Raw genomic sequence first — 18,596 nt, 5'->3', positions numbered from 1 at the left:
GCATGATATTAAATTTTATGCACACTATGATTAAAATAATATAAATATTCAAATACAACAAATGTGAATGATAAATATGAAACAGCAGTAGATTAGTGGGTGGTTTATTTTCCTTTTTTTTTTTTTTTTTTTTGCGTTACGTGGGCCTCTCACTGCTGTGGCCTCTCCCATTGCGGAGCACAGGCTCCAGACGCGCAGGCCCAGTGGCCATGGCTCATGGGCCCGGCCGTTCTGCGGCATGTGGGATCTTCCCGGACCGGGGCACGAACCCGTGTCCCCTGCATCGGCAGGCGGACTCTCAACCACTGCGCCACCAGGGAAGCCCTATTTTCCTATTTTTTAACTTTAATGTTCTCATATTACTTTTATATTAAAAAATTTAAAACAGTTCATGATAAACTGCTTTACAGTAAGTGGGATATGAATGCCAACATTCTTTGAAAAATGTTTATGGCTGAGTAGCCATATAAACATTAGAGCTTTTGGTGTACAAGCTGAACATTTGGGGGTTAATTTTCTGGCACTCACTTTCTTCCTGAGTACACTTATTTCTAAAGGCCCTCTAAATCTCAGATTTTATGTTTCTCAGTGCTCCATCAATATTAATTAAGTTAAGCTTGGTTTCCACTGATTTTCTTTGTCTATTTGTGGACCACAAAATGCTAAACCAATCAGTTTATACAAACTGATCAATTCAATGAAAAAGTCAAGGTGCTAATTATGCATTATATTGTCTCAAAGAAAGCTAAATGGATTTTGGTTCTTTAAGGCATTCTTTCACACTTTGGTTAAACCTTGAGGTGATGTATAGGCACCGATGAGAATCCGGCTATCCCTAAAAGGGTAAAAAAGAACCTTTTAGAGCTCTCTGGGCCACTCTGTATTGCAAACCACACTAATTTCTGATCTTATTATAACTCTGGATGGCTCAAATGGAAAGAATTATTAGATCTCTGCTAAGTGTACTTCTTATTAACCCTAAGAGTAGCTTCTTTGACCATTCTTTCCAAAATAGCCAACCCCCTGCTCTAATGCCACATCCCATAATCTTATTTTTGTATAGCACTTATTGCTATCTGAAATTATTTTATCAACTTGTTCACTTTTAATCATCTTTAATCACATGATCTTATCTGTCTTACTGACTGCAGTATCCACTGGATCTAGAATACTGTATAGTAAACAGAAGGTGTTCAATTAAAAACTGCTAAATGAATGAGTGAATGAATTTGACACCAGTAATGCTAAGGAATTAGCCATAACAGGACTGAAACCTATCATCCAGGACAAGATGAAGGTTAGGGAAGGCACCCAAATCCAGAGTTTGGACCAAAGACTATAGCCCAATGGGATGAAACAATCTCAATCCTCATTGTGGAAAATGGTTGGCACCAGGGTATTCAACAAGATGGTCTTATACCCTGAGAAAACCATAATTCAAAAAGAATCATGTACCAAAATGTTCATTGCAGCTCTATTTACAATAGTCTGGAGATGGAAACAACCTAAGTGTCCATCATCGGATGAATGGATAAAGAAGATGTGGCACATATATACAATGGAATATTACTCAGCCATAAAAAGAAATGAAATTGAGCTATTTGTAATGAGGTGGATAGACCTAGAATCTGTCATACAGAGTGAAGTAAGTCAGAAAGAGAAAGACAAATACCGTATGTTAACACATATATATGGAATTTAAGAAAAAAAAATTTCATGAAGAACCTAGTGGTAAGACAGGAAGAAAGACACAGACCTACTAGAGAATGGACTTGAGGATATGGGGAGGGGGAAGGGTAAGCTGTGACAAAGTGAGAGAGTGGCATGGACATATATACACTACCAAACGTAAAATAGATAGCTGGTGGGAAGCAGCCGCATAGCACGGGGAGATCAGCTCGGTGCTTTGTGATCACCTAGAGGGGTGGGATAGGGAGGGTGGGAGGGAGGGAGATGCAAGAGGGAAGAGATATGGGGACACATAACTGATTCACTTTGTTATAAACTAGAAACTAACACACCATTGTAAAGCAATCATACTCCAATAAAGATGTAAAAAAAAAAAAAAGATGATCTTGCACATAATGGGAAATCTATACTATTCTGTGATTAAGGAGTAGAGTAAAGAGGTAAGGCAGTTTCATCATCACAATTCTTAGGCTCATTTTGGAAACTCTCAGAAATCACCAAATCTCAGAGGTAGGTGAGGGTTGGCAGCTATTCTACAACTTGGTAATAAAAGAAAGTCCTGGGACTTCCCTGGTGGCACAGTGGTTAAGAATCCGCCTGCCAATGCAGGGGACACGGGTTCGAGCCCTGGTCTGGGAAGATCCCACATCCGCGGAGCAACGAAGCCCGTGCGCCACAACTACTGAGCCTGCGCTCTAGACCCCGTGAGCCACAACCACTGAGCCCACGTACCACAACTACTGAAGCCCACACACCTAGAGCCCGTGCTCCGCAACAAGAGAAGCCCGCACACCGCAACTAGAGAAAGCCCGCGTGCAGCAATGAAGACCCAATGCAGCCAAAAAAAAAAAAAGTCTCAGACCAAATCCTGCTACACACATAGACATTTATTAACAAGCAGGCAAGAAGAGCCATATAATCCCAAACTAAAGAATCTTCGATTCTGTCCTTTCTGGTGGTCCATAAGTAACATGCATAAAATATTCACCTGAGACAAATACAGTATTATTGTAGTGGTGGGGGTAACCACCCACTATAAAAAGATGATCGGGAATATTCCGGAACAACAACTGGGTTCTGGGTTTAGGGTTAAACATGTGCCAAAACTAATGATAAATGTTAAGGACTTGCTAGATTCTTATACCTTGCTTACTCAAAGATGGGTGGTGTCTTTAAAGTACTTTAGCCACCATCTTGAATACCACCAACTGTACTTATGACCACCCATTTCTAACATTTCTTAGCCAAGTTCGCAAACTATAAATTTCACTAATGAAAATCCATTTCTACCATTGATTATGCTAATTAGCAAAACTTCTAGTATTGATGGAAGATAAATGTAGTGAAGATACTTGTAGTAGTAGCCATCCCTGGAATGGCTTTTCTTAGTCATCGTTACCTCACCATTCCTGGGATGTGGATTCTTGATTAGGATCACTGATTGCTCCTAAGGGTAGATTAAAAGCGACACATTTGTATCAAGCAGTCTACACTGAAGTATTTTAAAGAAAATTACAGATGTTGTAAATGGTATCTCTGTTCATAACCAAGAGGGCCTTAGCTAGGGAAGCTAGAGGTATAATGAGGAGGTATACTGGAAGAAATATTGAAAGATATGAAGCCACAAGGACAAAGTAGGGATTTAAGACAGGCAACAATCTCATGTCAGGGCAGAAAACTGCTCAGGCAACTGAGTAATCCACAGAGATGGTACTAATATAAGTGGGTCCTACCTAGAAGAGGGAAAAAAGGCAGAGATGAGACATTTAATCAGGAGCAACATGGATAAGCAGAACTTCTCTCCTGGGGCACAAAGTCTTTAATCTTGGCACTGGTGAGCCTGAAGAGTCCTGAAAGTCAGCAATTATGTGAAATCATGTTTTAATAAGTCCCACAGCTTTATGAGGGAAACGAAGAGAAATGATAAGTGTCGCAGTTCCTTGAGCTTATATGTACATAGGAATATACTCTTATCTGGAGTCCAGGTTACAAATCACATTTCATTGTAACTTTTTTTTATTTGTAATCCACTATATTTATGAATTTTAAAACATCCTGAGATGTGTCCACAGGATGCCAAGGATTTCATAGCATATAAAATGTTAAGAATCTGTGTGTATATGTTGGAAGACCTCCATGAGGACTCAGAAGTTGAGTGAAGATAAACCTAGGAGTAGGTTAGGGGTGGTTATCAGAAGATCCATGAACCTGCAACAGGTGGAGACTAAGTGGATGCTGGTGTACAAGGCAGGAGCCAGTCCCACCATTTATATCCAAATGAAATCAAGGAACATTTAATCATAAGGGGAAAAGCTGCCACAAGAGGCTAATATGAAAGAGGTTGGACTGAATGAATATGAACCTCATCTAACAAAGCAGCTCATCTTCTGCTTTTAGTGTCCACATCCCAAAACTGTCTTTCAAGCCAACCTCTAGACACAAATTCCAGGGCAAGTAGTTTATTTAGGGTGTGATCTCAGGAGACACAGTAGAGGAGGGGGGAAGTGAAACAAAGAATGGCATCCAGGCAATAAAATGTTGTGTCATTATTACTGTGGGCAACTGGAACTTAATCTCACTGGGGGACCCTGGGACCCAGAGTATAACAACACCTCAGAGATAATGCCACCTGAGGGACAAGGGCACTGAGATGTTTATGCACCAACTTCAGTCAGTCACTGGTCAAAGGCTGTTCTTACAGGGAGGCATTTATGTCTTGGCATTTCTGGCCTCGTGTTTATATGGTAGAGTAGAAGTGCTGAGGAGGTGAAGTCCAGAGAAAGCCCAAGGGCAAAGGCAGGCAGATGCTAGCAGTTGGCAGGGCACTGAAATGTGAAGGGCTGAGGGAATATGGGTGTGGTGGTGGGGAGGAGATCTACCATACTTGGTAAGTAACAGTTGCAATGAACTTTATATAATGGAATGTCAGAAGTCAGATGAAGGGGAAATTCAGATCTTTGTGCACCCTCCCTCCATGTTTCAGCTTTCTTAACCACTGCTGTGGCCTTCCTCCTCTGTGGTGAAGAGAAAGAAGAGGTAGAGAGTCCACAATTTCTTCTCCAAAATGATTTTTATACTTCCTGGAGTCTGAGCAGCAGATCCTTGGCTGTAACCAGAAGTAAACATTGAGGCTGTACCCAAAGACTGCAGTGCTATTTGTCTTCATTACCAGTGGGGGTAGAGTGTGAGTGGAATGAACTGAAGGTTGAACATATAAGGCACTTAGAGGGCCGCTTCTTACCAGGCAGAGGAGGGAGAGTCTTCTGTTCAGCTCAAAGCTCACACTGTTCTCCATCCTCTTGGATGACTCAGGAGAATGGATCTTTTCAAAGGCATTAAAGGGACCTGCGGAAAGAAAAATGGTTTTAAAAGCATGATGAAATTTAAAGAAAAACAAAATAAAACTCCTGGCATCTGTGCCCTGAAACATCATCCAACTCCTATGATAAGTGCGTCAAGCACAGCCTTTCACTTGGGAGTGCTTGTGGTCCTGGCATTCTTCCCTCCTTGAAACTAGAGAGAACCATCCCTATGCCCAGGTCACTGAATGATAAAGTTTATGTTGCTACTACTGACACTGATTTTGCCCTGACCACAAAATGTGAGAAAGAGCTGGATTTCTGTGAGAAGCCACCAAGACTTGAATTTTAGAAGGTGGATTTTTTTTTGAACGATACATTATTATTATCACCCAAACCGCTCTTTTCTGGACAAGTGTATGAAGCCTAGAAAACATCTTAAAGCTGTAATCATAGGGGGCTAGTCTGTGCTAAATGGAATATCATAAGCTTCTTGCTGTAGCTGGGCCTCCAAAGTTTCAATCAGGTCAGAAGAGAAGGAATTAACCCTTTATAATCTGAAAAATGGGGTTTTGAAGATGATTTTTGCCCTTTAAAAAGAATTTTTTTTTGTCTTCAAGACTATCCAGAAAAGTCTTTAGAACATATATGGGCTCAGAAGCAAGGTTTCTTGTGACTGTATGTGTCTAAGTATTTCTATTGACCCTTTCCGGTCAAGGATCACTAAAGAGAAGAACATCTTAACCAGAAATGGCAGTGATGATTCACAAATACACATGGAGGGTTTTTTTTCTCACTAAGTAATTGAAAATAGTTTTTTATAGCCATTACTGAAACGCTTCTCTCAGTTCTAGAGGTCAGAGTTTACCTGCTATTATTCCCTAGGAAAGTACCTCGTATTTTTAGTAGGCTCTTTGGTTTGAAATGATAATAAGACAACCTGTCATTTTAAAGAAGAAAAGTCACTGATGATTTATTGGGGATTAGGTAGGCTTCATTTATCTGGGTGGTGATGCTGAAATGGGGAAAGAATATGAGATATATTTCATCCCAAATGGCCTCTGATAATGTTCAACAGAGTGTCCATCTGTCTTTCTGGTGGTCCAACTACGGGTTTCACAATGTTTTTATTTTTAAGTTTTTGTTGTGGCTTTGATTTGCGTCAGCTTCTAAGTACACGCACACATGGATTTGACTCCACTGAGGTGGCTCAACCTGGCCTTGAAGAAGTCACTTGGTAACAGAAAAAGTTTGCTTAGCTGTAAAATGATGGCTTCTCTGAGGTCCTTTCCTCAATTACAGCCAGTGTTCTGTTTATACTATTTACCTTTGCACCTATCTCCTGGTGAATAAGCTAGTCAGAGTGGAGAGGGAGGCTCTGAAACGGTGGAAGAAGGGAAAATAGAAGTGAGGAATATTTTACTGCTTTCTTCTGGAAAGAGTTATTTTTATTTTTCGCTCAATTCTGATTTACAGTATATAAAAAAAAGAAGTGGCTAATCTACTTCATTATTTCTTTTACACCTAAGAAGGCTATATGAACATTGTTTCTCAGGCTCATAAAGGAAAAAGAAGAAAAAGTGTATCTATTGCTGTCTCATTTTCCTCAACAGCTGAAACATTTTCTCTAGGATTCCAGACCAGAATACAAATGTGAAGTTGAGAGGAAGATGTATTTGGAATGGGATATCAGCAACTTTACTACAGGACTAGACCTGCAGGGACATGCATCTCCTTTCCCTTATTTCCTCAAAAAGTAGAGTGTTGGACGTTGAAGACAGATTTCCAGTATACTCTATCAGTGTGGTAATGATTAAGCTGACTGGGCCAATATATATTTCTTCTAATAGACTAGGAAGGTACTTTTGGTTTCAGGACAACTAGTTAAATGGTTTTCTTTTTTATTACCTCTATACAAGAAGGGTCTATGCAACAACTCTTAAGTTAGTTGCACATAAGCACACATAGCCCTTTAACATGGATTTCTTACTTATAAGTAAAATTTGGGTAGGTATAAGCCTACAGATTGTTTTGAAAAAGTTATAATTGCAATTTGGCACAGTTGAGAGTTGCTCACTACTTGAACAACAGAAAGACTATCAGTCATCTTTTTATCATATTTTCAGAACTCACAGAGAAATGTAATTTTAAATATTGGGCCCTTAATGAAGACCCAGTTTTTCAGTAGTAAAACAACACAGTTGAAAATAGTACCCCATTAAGGTTTTAAACTGTCAGTCTTGATCCTTTTTAATTTGAATTGTTCTTCTTTCAGTTTATAATATGCAAACAATGTTATCATTAATATTCACTCAATCTGAGGCCTTCAGTGTAGCCAGATGCTAGCAGAGCAGCATCTCTGTGGAACCAAATACTCTCTGCATTAAGAAAACTGTCCATAATGAGTCTAGCTAAATTGCAGATAAAATGTAACCCCATCTCACATGGACTTAGCATTTACAGGAAAATTCATTAAATTAGCTCCAGAAAGAAAAGCAAAAGGGCACATTTATCTACATTGATGGAAATCATAGATTTTTTTTTTTAATGGAGACTCTAAGAGCCAGGGATGGATGGGATCCCAGTTTCTAAATGTCTATACATTGGAGACAGGATTGATTAGTCTTATTAGTCTGTGCTTTGTGTACTTAAAACATCCCAAGTTTCTTGTGCTAAAAGATTTATACATCATTTTATATTTATAACTCATTTCTATTCATTACTCTTCAGGACAGATGCAAGCAGGTTGTTCTGCTACTGGCCCCAGGTTTCAGAGAAGATGACAGCTGCCACTGAGAGATTATGTGATGGGATAGAAGCTTGCAAGTGGCAGCAGTAGGATTTTAACTGAGTTTTTCATGTCTCTTAGAATATGTGGTCAAAAGTGAAAGAGAAACTTTGGAGGTTCAGAAGATTTTGCTCAGATTAGATAAATTCCCCCAAACCTTGGTAGCTAGAACTTTACCCAGTATTGCTAGATCCTTAGAAGTCTACACTTGCCCTCAGAGCCCCCTTGGGGCTATGTGTTGTGGCTACTAAATTAGGAGAGTAGGTAGAGGAAATGGTTGCTCTCGATCAGCCCTGAACCTTCTCTCTATGTCATCATTCCCTGACACCCTATATTTAAAGATGGAGAGAAGAGGCCAACATAATAATATAATGTTAAGAGTTACCTATCAGGAAACAAAATGTAACTGTGATTTTCACCCACTCTCAAGTAAGAGGAAACAAGTGGGTGCTCCATTACATTGATTATCTTAAGACTCATTATGTTGGAAATTTCACAGCAAAGGAAAGTTAACCATCACCATTTCTTACTGTAAGAATGGCTTTGCTCCCATATATGTGCTTTGGGAGCAACACACCATGAAACTGTCTTGGCATTTTTTCTAAAAATATTTTTTTCTGAGAATACTGTTCTGTGAAGTTAAAAAAATTTAATTGTGGTAAAATACACATAACATAAAATTACTATCTTAGCCATTTTAAGCGTACAGTTCAGTAGTATCAGGTAAATTCACACTGTTGTGCAACCAATCTCCAGAACTCCTCATCTTGTAAAACTGAAACTCTATATCCATTAAACTACAACTGCCCATTCCTCCCTCCTCTCAGGCTCTGACAACCACCATTCTACTTTTGGTATCTATGAATTTGACTACTCCAGATACTTCATGTAGGTGGAATCATACAGTATTTGTCTTTTTGTGACTCGCCAGTTATTTCACTTAGCATAATGTCATCAAGGTTCATTCACGTTGTAACATATGTCAGAATTTCCTTCCTTTTTAAGGCTGAATAATAATCCATTGTATGTTTATAACACATTTTTTTAAATCCATTCATCCACAGATGGACAGTTGGGTTGCTTCTACTTTTTGGCTATTGTGAATAATACTGCTATGAACAGGGTTATACAAATATCTCTTTGAGACTCTGCTTTCAATTATTTTGGATATATACTCAGAAGTGGAATTGCTGGATCATAATTCTATTTTTAATTTTTTGAGAAACTGCACATCTGTTTTCCATAATGGCTGTACCATTTTACATTCCTACCAGTGGTGCGTAAAGGTTCCAATTTCTCTACATCCTCATCAATATTTGTTACTTACTGGTTTTTTTAATAGTAGCCATCCTAATGGGTGTGAGGTGGTATTTCATTGTGGTTTTGATTTGCATTTAACTAATGATTAGTGATGTTGAGCATCTTTTTATATGCTTGTTGTTTTTTTTATATCTTCTTTGGAGAAATGTCTATTCTAGTCCTTCGACTGTTTTTAAATCAGGGTTTCTGTTGTTGTTTTTGTTAAGTTGAGATCTGTGAAGTTTTGTGGTAAAAGGACCTCATGGTCAAAGAGTATGGGAAACGCTGATTGTTTTATCACCTTAAAGACTGCCGTATACCTGCATCATGTTAAAGGCTCTGAGAATTACTGTGGTAAAGAAAGTTGCTAACTCTGTGTAACACGGTATTTTCCATACATAACTACCGTGGAATCATTTTACACTGAACATTTATTCCCACCTTGAGCCAGTGGGGAGCCACTGAATGCAATTTGTGAAAAGCTCTTCTAAGGGTTTAAAACAATAGTTCATGAAGAAACATTTCCATTTGAGAAGTAATAACTGTTATAGCAGGCTTCAGCATGCCGTGTCTCCCACCCAGACAAGCTTTTCTCTTTCATAACCTTGCAGATCTTTATTGAGTACTGACTCAGTGCTGGGGATATGGAAAAAATAAGTTTTAGCCACTTACTTCAAGAATCTCGATGGGGAGGTAAATAATCACAGTAGAATTTGGTAAAGATGTGGTGATAATGGTAAGACACATTATCTTAGGTTGTTTGGTCACAAGTAACAGAAAGCAAGTCAAACTAGCTTTAGCAAAAGAGAGGGGTGTGTTACAAGGATACAGAGGGGTCTTGTGAAACTCAAGGGCAGGAATGTAGCCAGTTTAAGGAAATATCTGGAAAGCAGCTAGGACTCTCTACTTGTCCTTTCTTCTCTCTGAGGATCTGTATAAATTTTCTACTATGCACAATATTCTTTTTATATGACTGCCATAAAGCCTTTTACTTTACATATTATAGTTGTATGCACTTGCAGAGAATATTTTGTTTTTTTTTAAGTTCCAATTCTAAATTCCAAGGAAAGAGAATAACTAGCTCAGTGTGTATCAAGTATCTATACATGGTTCAGTCAACTGTGGCCAGGGGGTTGGAGTCGCTTATCAAAACATGACTGCTATGGACCTAACATCCTCTCTTACTTCATCTCCTGTCACTTCTGACATCCAGTCCCTGCTCTGCTGATGCCATAATGATTGTCTATTGAGAAAACCAAATATAATTAACATAAAAATTTTAATACTGATAAGGTAATTCTGAATAAACATTCAAAGGCTTACCTACATACCAGCAATAAATAATTCAAAATGTAATGGAAAATTACAACCCATTTAAATAATAAAAATACAATTTAAATAAACATTATTCTTAACAAGAATATGCAAGACTAAAATTTTTTTAATTTAAATGACAAGCCATTGATCTTGGCCAAAATACCTAAATTGGGTTTTCCAGAAGTTGAATTTTGATACTCAGTTACTGCCATCCTTTATTCCTCTCTCTTTTATACCAACTTGGACAAAAAGTGAGAGTAGTCGTTGACATGAACCACCTAGCTTCAATGAGACAGACAGCGGATATTCATTTGCTGACTTAGGCTGTCACCTGCCTTTATGTATGTTAGCAACTTGAACTAATTGTTGAGGTAATGAATAAGTAAGAGAGGATTTAGGCAATTGCAGGAAAGATAGATTAGCTCCCAGAAGCCAGAGAACGATAAATCAAAGTGGAATCCAGGTCTAAGAAGTTTGCAGAGAGCAAATTCATCACATACATAAAATATTTTAGTTAAATACTACTCACCTGAGGTTCTGTCTTTTCCCGATTTGCAATTTGAGAGGAAATTTGTAGATACAGAGAGGGAAATGTTTGGGAATAACGTTTTACATATTTCACAGGGAAGCATCTTCATCTTATGGTTTTTTAGAAAATTTATTCTATGAATGATTTCCCCCAAATATTATATTTTTACTATAGACATTAGACTGTTTTAACTTAGGTAACAAAAATGCTAAATTTGTTATCCCATTCTTTAAACCTGTTATATTACTCTGGTCTGCTACAATTTATGCTTTTCATTCACATAACTCTTCCTCTTCAAATAGTTTAAATTCATGAGGCTAGACAGTACTGCTTTTCTCTTATCCTGTGACGCTTTTAACTCTAACACTGTGAAGGCCTCTTATTTTTTAAACATGCGAATTTCTTGAGGAATACAGTTTCTTTAATCCTAGGTGCTTTAGGTTTTATTACATTTCTTACTGCAGGCATTGGAAAATTATCATTTTTAAATGGCAATTAAGTGGAAGTATCACATTGTTTGCCATGTATTATTTAGACTCAAATATTATTCTTTGGCCAAGTAGAGAAAAAAAGTAATTTCAAGAGCAAACTAAGTGACTTTTCCCCCTTTTCATCTGAACTTGGGTATACATAGTAACTCCAATGATTAAGGTTGTAACAGCAGAAGTGCATAGGTTATTAAAACTCTCCTAATTGACAGTTTTAACAGAGAAGCATATGATTGGCATCATCAAATCTCTTGAAGACATTTTAACATGCAGACAGATTCATTCACTTATTGAATTCAACAAATTATATTGTCAACTGATTTCCATCACTGAGGATTTTCCATCTATTCTTTAAAACAGGGGTGAGCAAACTATGGCCTGCAGGACAAATCCATCCAATTACTTGTTTTTTTGTAAATAAAATTTTAGTGGAATACCACTGACACCACCAAACTCATTCATTTACATTTTGTCTCTGGTTGCTTTGATGCTGCAACAACAGAGGTGATTAGTTACAAAAGAGACCATATTGACTGCAAAGCTGAAAACATTTAATATATGGCCCCTTAGAGAAAAACTTTGTAGAGAATTCCAGTTCTAGGCCCAAAATATAAAGATCTTGGAAGTTGTCATTCCTGTCCTTATAACTCCTGTCCTTTCAGCTGAGCAAACTGAAAGTTGATTACTTTTTAAGGACTCATCAGAGAACTAAGGCCACACAGCAAACTGCCATTCCCAAATCTGGGGGGACAGGTGCATGCAGAGTTACTGTCAAGATCTGTTTACCTGGATCAGAAGCCACTGGGTCATTACTAGTAGGAACACTCAAATAGTAATCTTCATTAATTACCAGAGCTTAAGTATGGGCTAGCATGAGCACAGGAAAATTCTGGAGTCTCTGGGCACACCCACACTTTCATAGAAATTACCTCCAAAAACATCACCAGTGTGAAATGCTGAGAAAAATGCCCTCAAGGCTCTGGCAAGGGGAGGAGAAGTGTAACCATTTTGAAATATGCCCAGAGTGTTCTCTATAACAAAGGTCTTGTCCCACAAGGGGGACAGACATTCTCTCATTCCAGCTACCTTTAGCCTTCCTGTCTCACCCAAGGAGGGAAAACTAAGGAACACTCATGAAGGTCACAACCTAGGGACACAGGTCCAATAAAAGACTGAGATTTAATCATAAGGTAATAGCATGCTTGCCCTCCCCTACCCCTTATCACTACATCAAACAGGAATCCAATAAACCAGCAGTGAATCAAGCCGAATGAGCTACAAGACAGACTCTCTCTGAGAAGGAGTATTTAGGGAAGGTTAAAGGCTATAGGTGAGAAAAAGACAAGGACACAAGAGGAATTTGAATCCTCTGGCCTCTAGTGCTGCAGCAAACATTAAACACAGCCCAACTCCTAACCAGATTAACATAAAACATCACACTAAAGGCCTGTTTCCCTCAGCTTCTATTACTTGATAAATCATATCCAGCTTTCAACAAAAATTAAAAAGGCATTCTAAAAGGCAAAAAAAAAGTTCTGAAGAGACTACACAAATATCACAACCACATTCAGAAATGACAGAAATGTTGGAATTATCAGACAGGGAATTTAAAATAATTATGATTAATATCTTAAAGGTTCTAATGAAAAAAGTAGATAACATGCAGGAATATGGGTAATGTAAGCAGACACATGGAAATTCTTAGAATGAATTAAAAAAATACTAGAAAAATTTAAAAAGCACTGAAATGGAAATGAATGTCTTTGACAAAGCTGAGGAGAGAATCAGTGAGCTTCAAAATAGGTCCATAGACACCTCCCTAATGGAAACAGAATATTCAAGAACTGTGGGACAACTTCAAAAAGTGTAACATACTTGTAATAAGAAAACCAAAAGGAGAAGAGAGAACAGAGCAGAAGAAATATTTGAAGTAAGAATACCAAGAATTATCAAAAATTAATGACAGAAACCAAACCACAGATCCAGGAAGCTCAGAGAACATCAAGCAGATGAATACCAAAAATGCCATACCTATTTATATTATATTTAAACTGCAGAAACCAAAGACAAAGAAAATCTGAAAGAAACCAGAGGGGGAAAAACATTTTATCTATAGAGGAACAAGGATAAGAATTACAGTATACATCTTGTCAGAAACCATGCAAGCAAGAATGAAATATTTCAAGTGCTGAAAGAGTAAAACGCCAGCTCAGAATTCTATATCCAGCAAAGTTATCCTTCAAAAGTGAAAGAGAACTACTTTCTCATACAGACAATAACTGAGAGAATTCATTTCCAGCAGACCTACCTTGCAAGAAATATTTTAAAAAGTTCTTCAGGGAGAAGTGAGATGATATAGATTAGAAACTTGAATCAAAATAAGGAAAGGAAGAGTGTTAAAGAAGCAATAAGTGAAGGAAAATAAAATAGTTTAATTTTTAATTCTTTATTGAACTAAAATATGACTCTTTGTATAAAGTACTACTAGTAACAATGGATAGGTGAACTGAATGACAGCAATATCATAAGGGATGATGTGAGGGAGGAATTGGGAATACTCAGTTATAGTGCACCTACACTACAACTGAAGCCTTATAGTGTTATTTGAAGGTGGATTTATACTAGTTAAAAATATGTATTGCAAACGCTAGAAAAAACTGCTAAAATTTATAGAAGTAAGCATAATTGATATGTTAAGACTGGAGATAAAATGGAATCATATGAAATAACCAATTTAAACCAGAGAAGGCAGGAAAAAAGAGGAGAAAAAAAAGAAACAAAATAAGTAAATCAATAAAAAGCAATTACATGATAGATTTTAACCAGCTACATCAATAATCACTTTAAATGTGAATGGTAAAGTGAGAGAGTGGCATGGGCATATATACACTACCAAACATAAAATAGATAGCTAGTGGGAAGCAGCCGCATAGCACAGGGAGATCAGCTCGGTGCTTTGTGACCACCTAGAGGGGTGGGATAGGGAGGGTGGGAGGGAGGGAGACACAAGAGGGAAGAGATATGGGAACATACATATATGTATAACTGATTCTCTTTGTTATAAAGCAGAAACTATCACACCATTGTAAAACAATTATACTCCAATAAAGATGTTAAAAAAATGTGAATGGTATAAATACAACAATTAAAAGACAGAGATTTTCAGAGTGGACTACAAAAAAAGACTCAACACTATGCTGTCTATAAGAAACCCACTTTAAAAATAAAGATTCAGATAAGTTAAAAGTAAAGGGATGGAGAAAGATGTACTATAAGAACACTAACAGGAAAAGATGGAGTAGCTACATTATTTTTAGATAAAGCAGACTTCAGAATAAGAAAATTATCAAGGATAAAGAAGGACACTACCTAATGATAAGGGAATAAGTTCTCTAAGAAGAGAATAATGTCTGTTCACCTAACAAGAGAGGGTCAAATATATGAGGCAAAAACTGGCAGAACTGAAAGAAGAAAGAGAAATCCAATACTGTATTTGGAGACTAGACATCTGCCTACAACAGTAATTGATAGCTCAAGCAGTCAGAAAATAGGTAAGGAAAGGTTGATCAACTTGATCTAACTGACATTTATGAAATACTTCCAACAACAACAGAAAACACATTCTTCTCAAGCTCACATGGAACTCAACAAAACAGAACAGGTTTGGGGCCATAAAACACATATTAACAAATTTAAAAGAATTGATATCATACTCTGAGTTATATTACTCAGACTACAATGGAACTGAATTAGAAAACAATAACAAAAAGATAGCTGGAAAATCCCCCAATATTAGGAAATTAAACAACATACTTCTCAACACCACAAAGGTCAAAGAAGACTCAAGAGAAAAGAAAAACTCTTTTGAACTAAATGAAAATACAACTTATCAAAATTTGTGGGATACAGCAAAAGCAATAGTTAGAGGGAAATTTATAGCACTAAAAACACATATTAAAAAGAAGAAAGTGTTAAAATCAATAACCTAAGTAAGCATCTACTTTAGGAAATTGAGAAAGAAAAAAATTAACCCTAAAGCAAGAAGAAAAGAAATAATATAGATTAGAGTAGAAATCAGTGAAATTAAAGACAGGAAAACAGGGCTTCCCTGGGGGCGCAGTGGTTGAGAGTCCGCCTGCCGATGCAGGGGACGCGGGTCTGTGCCCCGGTCTGGGAAGATTCCACATGCTGCAGAGCAGCTGGGCCCGTGAGCCATGGCCGCTGAGCCTGCGCGTCCAGAGCCTGTGCTCCGCAATGGGAGAGGCCACAACAGTGAGAGGCCCGCATACCGGAAAAAAAAAAAAAAAGACAGGAAAACAATAGACAAGATGAATGAACCAAAAGTTGGTTCTTTGAAGAGATGAAAAATATTGATAAATCTCTCCAGGCTAACCAAGAAAAAAATGAGAAGGCAATAAATTGTCAATATTAGATACGAAAGGGGAAACATCACTACTAATACAATGGACATTAAAGGGATAATAAAGGAATACTATAAACAATTCAGTGCTCCCACCCCCAATTTCATAACTTAGATGAAATAAACAAATCCCTTGAAATACACAAACTACCAAAATTTACATGGAGAAATTGATTATCCACATAGGCATATGTATTTCAAAGAAATTGAATCCATAATTAATATCCTTCCAAAAAAAAAAAAACACCAGGCCCAGATGGTTTCACTTGTGAATTCTACCAAATATTTAAGGATGAAATGATACCAATTCTCCATAATCTCTTCCAAAAAATAGAGGCAGAGGAAATGTTTCTGAACTCATTCTATGAGGCCAGCATTACTCTAATAACAAAACCAGATAAACCCATTATAAGAAAGGAAAACTACAGACTATTATCTCTCATGAAAGTAGATACAAAATTCCTCAAAATAATACTGCACAACGTATAAAAGTATTTTAACACCATGACCAATGGAGATTTACTGTAGTTGTGTAAATGTATTTATATACTAAAAAATCAATCAATTCAATAATACACCACATTAAGAAACTAAATAAGAAAAATCATATTATTATATAAATTGATTAAAAAATTGGATAAAATTCAATACCCATTCACGATAAAAATTCTCAGCAAACTTGAAATATAAGGGAACTTCCTAAACTTGATAAAGAACAACTACAAAATACCTATAGCTAATATCATACTTAATGGTGATAAACTGGACATTCTTCCCCTAAGATTGGGAACAAAGCAAGGATGTCCTATCTTATTTCTGCTATTTAACATCACATTGGAAGGCCTAATCAGTGCAAAAAGACAAGAAAATCAAGTAACTGTTATATGTATTTAGAAGGAAGAGGAAATAAAACTGTTTACAGATTACATGATTGTCTGTGTAGAAAATTCCAAAGAGTAAAAAAACCAAAGAAACTCCTGGATGTAAAAGTGAGTATTGAAATTCAAAACTAGAGGAGGAACCAAGATGGCAGAGTAGAAGGACGTGCTGTAAAAATAAAATACAGTGTGTGTGTGTGTATGTGTGTGTGTGTGTGTGAAAAAATAAATAAATAAAATTCAAAACTAAAAATAAATAAATAAATAAAAGTATTTATTTTAGAGATTAATCCCTTGTTGGTTGCTTTGTTTGCAAATATTTTCTCCCATTCTGAGGGCTGTCTTTTTGTTTTCTTTATGGTTTCCTTTGCTGTGCAAAAGCTTTTAAGTTTCATTAGGTCCCATTTGTTTATTTTTGTTTTTATTTTCATTACTCTAGGAGGTGGATCAAAAAAGATCTTGCTGTGATTTATGTCAAAGAGTGTTCTGCCTATGTTTTTTTAATAGTGTCTGGCCTTACATTTAATTCATTTTGAGTTTATTTTTGTGTATGGTGTTAGGGAGTGTTCTAATTTCATTCTTTTACATGTAGCTGTCCAGTTTTCCCAGCACCACTTATTGAAGAGGCTGTCTTTGCTCCACGGTATATTCTCCCCTCCTTTGTCATAGATTAGGTGATCATAGGTGCATGGGTTTATCTCTGGGCTTTCTATCCTGTTCCATTGATCTATATATCTGTTTTTATGCCAGTACCATACTGTTTTGACTACTGTAGCTTTGTAGCATAGTCTGAAGTCAGGGAGCCTGATTCTTCCAGCTCTGTTTTTCTTTGTCAAGACTGTTCTGGGAGAGAGAAGCCAAGATGGCAGTGGAGTAGGAAGATGTGGAGTTCATCTCTCTCCACAAATGCATCAAGAATACATCTACAGATGGAATAATTCTCAAAGAACACTAGCTGAACACCAGAAGAAGACCTTGGACACTGAAAGGACAAGAAAGATCCCCACATAACCAGACAGGATGAAAGAAAGAAGGGAAAAAGAGGAGAGCAAGCGGGATGGGATCTGTGCACCTGAGTGGGAGCTGAAGCAAAGGAGAGGTTCCCACATCTGGGGAAGACCCCTCACCAACAGGGAAATCAGTTGGGACAGAAAGGGAGCATTTGAGGCTGTCAGAGGAGGGTGAAACGGCTGGTCTGGGGGCAGACAGGACAGAGTGAGACCTACACAGATGGTCTGTGCCACAGCCCTGCGCACCCCAGACTGGGACGTGTGTATGCCAGTGCACATGGGCTGAGAGCTGGAACATGGGGATTGGAGAGAAAACCCAGGGAGAGGACTGCTGTTGGCTCTGAGGAGACAGCCTGGGGGGATGGGAGGGAGGAAATCCGCAAATGGGAATGCATGTGGAGGGAACCCACACTGCCATAGAAGCAAGGCACCACTGTTCAGTGATGTGCAGGGGGTGGAGCCACTATTGCAGCCTCTCTCTCCCCATGCACCGGCCCCCTGCCCTGCCAGGCACTAGGAAATGACCCCACCAGGGCTGACCTTTTCATGCTTGCCACCAGGCACTAGGAAAAGCCCCCACTAGGGCTGGCCTTCTTGCCAGCCACCAGGTGCTAGGAAAGGCTCCCACTAGGGCCAAATCTCTCGCACTCATGGCCACTGACTTCCCCGTGCACCTGTCTCCACTGGGGTCCCCACAACCCAGCCAACCATGCCACCTCCATACCCTGTCCTCACTGGGGAAGACCTGAGTGCTCCAGGGCAGCCTCGGGAACAGACTCCCGTAGGTGGCCCACACACAGAGGTGGGGCTAAGACCACAGCTGAGCCCCAGGGGCTGGGCTACTAAGGAAGAGGAACGAAAATCTTTCTGTGCAGCTGC

At 38.1% G+C, this 18,596-nt stretch overlaps 1 long non-coding RNA gene across 1 annotated transcript in view; it reads right to left on the bottom strand.

Annotated features, from left to right (window-relative positions):
- The window catches only part of LOC132594523 (uncharacterized), a 97,005-nt gene extending 92,001 nt beyond the window's left edge, over positions 1 to 5,004 (bottom strand). Inside the window, exon 1 of the long non-coding RNA XR_009560735.1 lies at positions 4,931 to 5,004. This is a non-coding gene — a long non-coding RNA (uncharacterized lncRNA). The remainder of the gene's footprint in view (positions 1 to 4,930) is intronic.
- Positions 5,005 to 18,596: the final 13,592 nt, after the last annotated feature.

The sequence above is a fragment of the Globicephala melas genome, chromosome X (assembly GCF_963455315.2).
Source record: "Globicephala melas chromosome X, mGloMel1.2, whole genome shotgun sequence".
Classification (NCBI taxonomy): Eukaryota; Metazoa; Chordata; class Mammalia; order Artiodactyla; family Delphinidae; genus Globicephala; species Globicephala melas.
Note: the sequence above shows the minus strand (reverse complement) of the source record. Positions and strands in the feature narration are given on the sequence as shown.